This window comes from Rhineura floridana, chromosome 1 (genome assembly GCF_030035675.1).
Source record: "Rhineura floridana isolate rRhiFlo1 chromosome 1, rRhiFlo1.hap2, whole genome shotgun sequence".
Classification (NCBI taxonomy): Eukaryota; Metazoa; Chordata; class Lepidosauria; order Squamata; family Rhineuridae; genus Rhineura; species Rhineura floridana.
Window position 1 is genome coordinate 24,462,246 of NC_084480.1, and position 6,396 is coordinate 24,468,641.

Below are 6,396 nucleotides of genomic sequence, written 5' to 3' on the forward strand. Positions count from 1 at the left end.
TAAAGTAATTAGTCCAATGATGTACTATTAATATAAGATTATGATTTTTAAAGGAACCAATATTTAACTCATTTTCTATTTCCTTTTATCTTTTCTATTTCTTTTTTAGAAGCTCCTTAGCTCCTTATGAAATTCCATATGCCCAACTTCACAGAAACTTACTTCACACTGCACATTTTTTTGACACTGCACAAAATATATCTAGCCACACATTAGAATAACCCTGTTGTTGACACCATACTCCATACTGAATTATCTCTCTCTGCAGTTGCATATAGGTCTTAAAAAGCAACAGGGACATGTTGGGGCCACAAGACACTCCACAGGTCAAAACAGAGCAGCAGCCACTCAATGCTACCTTCTGGTAGCCAGCTGATTGCGTCAAAGCAGTGTCCCCAAATTTCAGTCATCTCTTTATTTATTTATTTATTGAATTTATTAGTCGCCCATCTGGCTGGTTATCCAGCCACTCTGGGCGATGTACAAAATAAAACATCCAAATACATTAAAACATTTAAAATCTCAAACCAGAATAATAAAACCTAACCTAATATAATTTATGTTCCTGTTCTGCTGGTTTAATAGAAAGGTCTGTAACTTTTCCTCGGAGAATCAAATAAGCAGTCAGTTTGCACAGTGTTTTCCAGGCTCCTGCAACACTTGTAATGGTGACTGGAACTCCTTGAACTTGAACACCTGCAGCACCCAAGTTGGCTACACTTACTGTTTGAAGATTAGGCACTGATGCAATCTGGGCAGCATTTAGCGTTATTGGTGTTCCAGCAACAGCTACTGGTGCAATTTGAGCTATAGTACCACCACTTGAAGATACAGGGGTAATGGTTAGTTGCTGGGGTAATCCAGCATTTTGAAGTTGAAGATTTGAAAGGCTTTGACGATTCTGGACCTGTACTGTCTGCCAGCTGATTTGTCCTGATGGAGTTAATGTTGGTGCTCTTATGAGCACTTGAGTTGGACTCATTGCTTGTAGCTGAACATTTTGCAAAGGCTGCTGCTGAATTGTCTGAATAGTTTGTCCTGACTGAAGCTGAAAAGATTGTGGAGAAATAGCCTGAATGATTTGCTGTTGTGGCTGTTGGATCTGTATCTGCTGCAGAATTGGCTGACCTACTATTTGCACTTGCTGCAATGAATTTGTTTGATACTGCACATTTTGGAGTCCATTATACTGAAGCTGACTAGAACTCTGAGCTTCTGTTTCTGATGTGGTTGTTTGAGGTTCTTTGGTACTAGGCTCAGAACTGCTTGTTGTGCTTGCATACTGGCCTGTTTCTGCTGTACTTACTAAAGTTTCACTGCTTGTTAGCAATGTGGAGGCAGTAGTTGTGCAAGTGGAAGAGGAAGGAGGAGAATCTGGCATTGTACTAACAGAAGCTGTTGTGACAGGTATGGATAGTAGCTGATTTCCATTGGACACTCCACTATCAGTGAGCAGGGGGACCTGTCCAGAAGTACTACCAGCAGTAAGCAATAAGCAGTAAGCAGTGAAGTTACAACTTGTGTCTGAGTGCCAGCAATGGGCAGCTGCAATGGAATAGAAACACCAGGCCTAATCTGGACTGGCACTGTTTGATTTGCCAAATTCTGAGCAATAATGTTCCCAGAAGCTGTCCTATTTGTGGTTGTAATAATAGCTTGATTATTCCCTGCAGGGATGAGCTGAATTGGACCCTGTAAATCTGGCAGAGCTGTGGTATTACCAGGATTGATCTGAATTTGTTGACCTTCTATTGTCTGAATCTGTGGAATCACTTGGTACTGAACATTACCCCCTGGATTCTGCACTTGAATGACTTGAAACTGTCCTGGAGTTACTCCAGAAGAATTACTTGATTTTGTTTTTGAAGGGGATGCATTTCCATTGTTGCTACTTGGAGGGACTTGCTGCGCTTGAAGCAGCAGAAGATGCTTGCTGGATGTTGTTTTCTTTTGAAGTAGGAGCAGCAGCAGGGGCAACAAGCTGCCAAGCATTTCCAGCAAGATGGGTTGTTACTAATTCTAACTGTTGTGGCTGATTCTGAAGCTGTTTCAAACCTTGACCTGGATCTATAATAATCTGTTGTCCAGTTGCTTGATTCTCACCAGGAGTCCCTATTTTGCTGCAAGTTGCTGCCAGCAAAGCCAGAGGAGAAGGCTGAGAATCTTGAGAGGCTCCACTTTTGCTTTTCTTATTGTTGTTGTTTTCAGCCTCAGGAGGTTTCTCCCCCTCCGAGGGAATAGCTTCCTCCTTCTTTTGATCAGCACCCTGTCCTTCATTCTTACTCTATCCGAAAGCCCGCAGTCCATATTATTACTGCAGAAAGGGGAGTCCTGAAAAACGTGGTTTGAAACCCGGCCCACGGGGGCTGGCGCGCGAACACCCAGAAAGGGGATACTTTTTTCTTCTTCTTTAAATATGAGCAGTCACACTTTTCCTGCCCAATTCTATACAAAGATCCTCAGCTAGGCAGTTCAGTTCTTACCTAACTGATATGGGTATAGAAAATCCACATCCTCCAAGAATTGCTGGAATTCCCCACTCAGATATAGTACCCCAACAAGAAAAGTTAGATACAGGCCTAGTATAGCTGTTTAAGCCCATCAGGCCTATTAAATTAAAGGTCTTCTTAACTGAGGGCAGATCACAGAATGAAAGGCATCAACCTCTCCTTGACGCTTTATTTTTCTTTAAAGAACATAGGAAACTGCCATATACTGAACTAGACCGTTGGTCCATCCAGCTGATTGGCAGCAGCTCTCCAGGGTTGCAGGCAAGGGTCTCTTCGAGTCCTACCTGGAGATGCCGGGGATCGAACCTGGGACGACCTGCATGCAAGGCAGATGCTCTACCACTGAGCTACGGCCCTGAGCCTTTTCAAGCTGTGAAGGCATAATATGTGGTTACTAGGCTCCAATTCCAATCAAAATCAAAAGATTAAGCTGAAAACAAGCATTGAAACCAAAGGAAAATTTATTTTAATGGAACTCCAAATCAAATACTGAAGATGCTATTATTTCCCTGTATATACAACATAATAAAATCCAGCAGAGTAACAACTCATAAACATTTGTAGAAATATGATTATACAGCCATGAGAGTGGCCGTATACTGTAGCCAGCATGGATTTTTCGCATGCCTCAGTGTTAAATGGAAAATACCCTCCATGCCATTCTGCTGCTTCTAAGAAGCTTGTTTCAAAACAAAACCTTACAAAACCTACGGTCCTGAACTCAGAAACACTTGCTTAACAACCCTCTGCATTTTCATGGTGATACACAAAACACCCGGAGAGAATTGAGAGTTCAAAGTGTAAAAAGAGGGGGGGAAACCAGACTTTTTTCTGTAAGTGGTCTTATTGAAATTAAATTAAAAATCAGCCATGTTCACAGCATACTTGTAATCCTATTACTGACCTTGCCCCATACTCTGACCTTCATCTTCTGCAGTTTAAATGTAAAAAAAAATGCCTGGCTGATTTCAAATTAATTTAAGAAATTTAACATTGGAGTCAGTGATAAGCCTGGGCATGCTCAGTAAGAACCAACTGTCAGTGTTCTAAAAGCCAGACTCACAGCTGTTTGGCTTGGCTAATTAGGTGGTCACACCCACACCAAGCATTTACTCCACTTTAAACAGTCATGACTTCTCCCACATAATTCTGGGAAATGTAGTTTGTGAAGGGTGCTGAGAGGAGACTCCTATTACCCTGACAGAGCTCCAGTGGCCATAGTGGTTTAAAAGTCAGCCCCTCCTCTGGGGATTGTATCTCCGTGAGGAGAATATTGTTGGCAGAGTAAAAACAAAAGTTCTTTAAATCCCATTCAGGCCTACGGGGAGTGCTTATTCCCCGGGAAGCCTGTTGGCCAAAGCCAGCACCTTCCAGATGGCTTGTACCCACAGCTCCCGACAGAACTGGCGTTCAGCTAGGCCAGCGGTTCCCAAACAGGAGGACGATCCCGCAGAGCTTTCTGATGGCTCTTCCTCTGCCTGTCCCTCCTCTGCTAGCTGCCCAGCAGTTGGATTGCTCCCTAAAAAACAGGAATGTGCAGAAGCTGGTGTGCCAACTGTGCACACAGAAAAATCAAATCTGACTTACCTTTTTGCAATATAAGGCCCCCTTCTGGAAGCATACACTTGGAAAAGAAGGTAAGAAAGTATTGTGTGAAAGAGAAGTATGTCAAGAGGATCCGTTATTAAGAGTCAGTTTACACAATCAAACAGACATACTGAGAAATATGAGTTTTGGTAGGTTCATGTAGAGTGAAACAGTCATGTGGCTGCTTTACCATGAACCTTGTTTGTAACTTTACACACATGTAGCACATGAATCACAAACTGGGCACATGGTGAATCACACAATAGCTTCATTACAGGTGGATCTACTCCACCTACATTGTCAACACAGTGTTGCGCATACCCAGTCTCTGGGCAGTAAGAAACTTCAGGGATTACAATGCATACATCTGCAGTGTGTGTGTGTGTAGTCTTTCCAACAACCCTGTGAGGTAGGGTTGGAAACCAAGGCAGCTCACAACAAGAAATAAAGCCATTTAAAATCCAATAACCATAAAGCAAGAATAAACAGTTGGAAAATAGCCTAAAGAGGCATGATTCTGAATTTTGGGTTGGGTGAATGAAGTTTATTTATTTATTATTTGATTTATATCCCGCCCTTCCTCCCAGTAGGAGCCCAGGGCGGCAAACAAAAGCACTAAAAGCACTTTAAAACATCATAAAAACAGACTTTAAAATATATTAAAACATCTTTGAAAATATTTTTAAAAGCTTTAAAAAAACATTTTTTTTAAAAAAAAGGCTTAAAAACATTAAAAAGCAATCTCAACACAGACTCAGACTTGGATAAGGTCTCAACTTAAAATAACAAGTTGAAAGAACAAGTTCCTTATCACCTGAGGCTGCAGTTCTCTGCACACTTCCCAGTTTGAGTAAGCCCCGTTGAATACATTGGGATTTGCTTCTGAGTAAACAAATATCGGATTGCACTATAAATATATTTAAAGATTGTGTAATTCATAAACATATTTGAGAGTCATGTTTATATAAATATTTGTTCATACTGTGTCCCAATAAGTATTTGATTTCACACTATGGTTGTAGATGATTTTTTTCTCTACATTTTAAGTGTGCCCTTCTTCCTGGGGGTGGTCATGGTTCTCCATTGTTTTCATCCTGAGGGGAGGATAGGCTGAGAGATGGTGAGTAGCACATTTAAGGTCTCTTCACCTCCCCCCCTTTTTAATTTGTATTTATTTTATATTTCTCCAATATCTTCCCCTGGCTGTTTTTATGTATTTTAAATATTTTTAGATTAAATAAATAGGAAATCATAATTGTGAACCTCCCTAAAAGCAATTTACCTATCCTTATGTTTTGGCAAAGTGATGGTGTGAAGGCATGCTGGTAGAACAAGAGACCATGTTTGAGGCATGTTATAAGGTGTTTGAGGACTTTGTCACACATTACTTTTTGAGACCTGTAGATTCATGTGGAAAGAACACGTGCACGTATTGAATGGTGGCTTGGGTGCTGTTTTTTCAGTCTATGCTGCATGCGTAGCGAAGGTGATACATCATCTGGCAGCTAGCTTCATAACGTGAGAATGAAAAACATTTGGATCACCATTCACTTGTTTACTTTTCTCACTATTGAGACCACTTCATATATTACTTTTTCATACACAGAAATTTAATCTTTGTATAGGAAAAAGTATTTTGTAAAATGTGAAGGACAGTGGCTGCCCAGTCAGTATAACCACTGTACAAGATCTACTCAGCCACTGTAATTACCTTTTTGTTTTGAGTGCCCTTTTGTCTGGGTCTTGGTTCAGGTGTGTGTCCAACTTTGATGTGCTTATGGAAGGGGTGTGCAAGTAGTGCCCCCTCCCCAAGTGTGGAGGCTTGGACAAACATTGTGTTATGGAAAACCAAAGCCTGTGTGAAAGTACATATTTGGGAATGCCATCAGTGTAATCCTAAACACACTTAATAAATAATATCGAACTTGCACGTCACGAAATATATTACGGTCGTGTCCATAAGCACCAGGAGGGTAGTCGCCCAGGGGATCTTAGTTCCTCTGCATTTTTGGGAGCAGGGTCCCTATGTCTCCAAGCATCCTACAGTCAGCATGAAAAGGGAGTGTGTTAGTCACTGAGAAGAGTCTTCTAATAGGCTTCCTTGCCTTTCCTGCTGATTGGAGCCAATCAGAGTGAAAGGAGGTGAGTCAGCCACTGAGAAGACTCTTCTCAGTTACTAACACTCTCCATTTTCATGCTGATTGGCTCCTAGAGATGTTTGTTGTTGTGAGAGAATGCATTAACAAAGATCTCATTCTTAATCCAGGAGCAAAAAAAGGGTGTACGTGGCTGTAACTAT

The 6,396-nt window shown here is 41.2% G+C and overlaps 1 pseudogene; it reads right to left on the minus strand.

Annotated features, from left to right (window-relative positions):
• Positions 1 to 547: 547 nt before the first annotated feature.
• Positions 548 to 4,131, minus strand: LOC133376362 (transcription factor Sp4-like; annotated as a pseudogene).
• Positions 4,132 to 6,396: the final 2,265 nt, after the last annotated feature.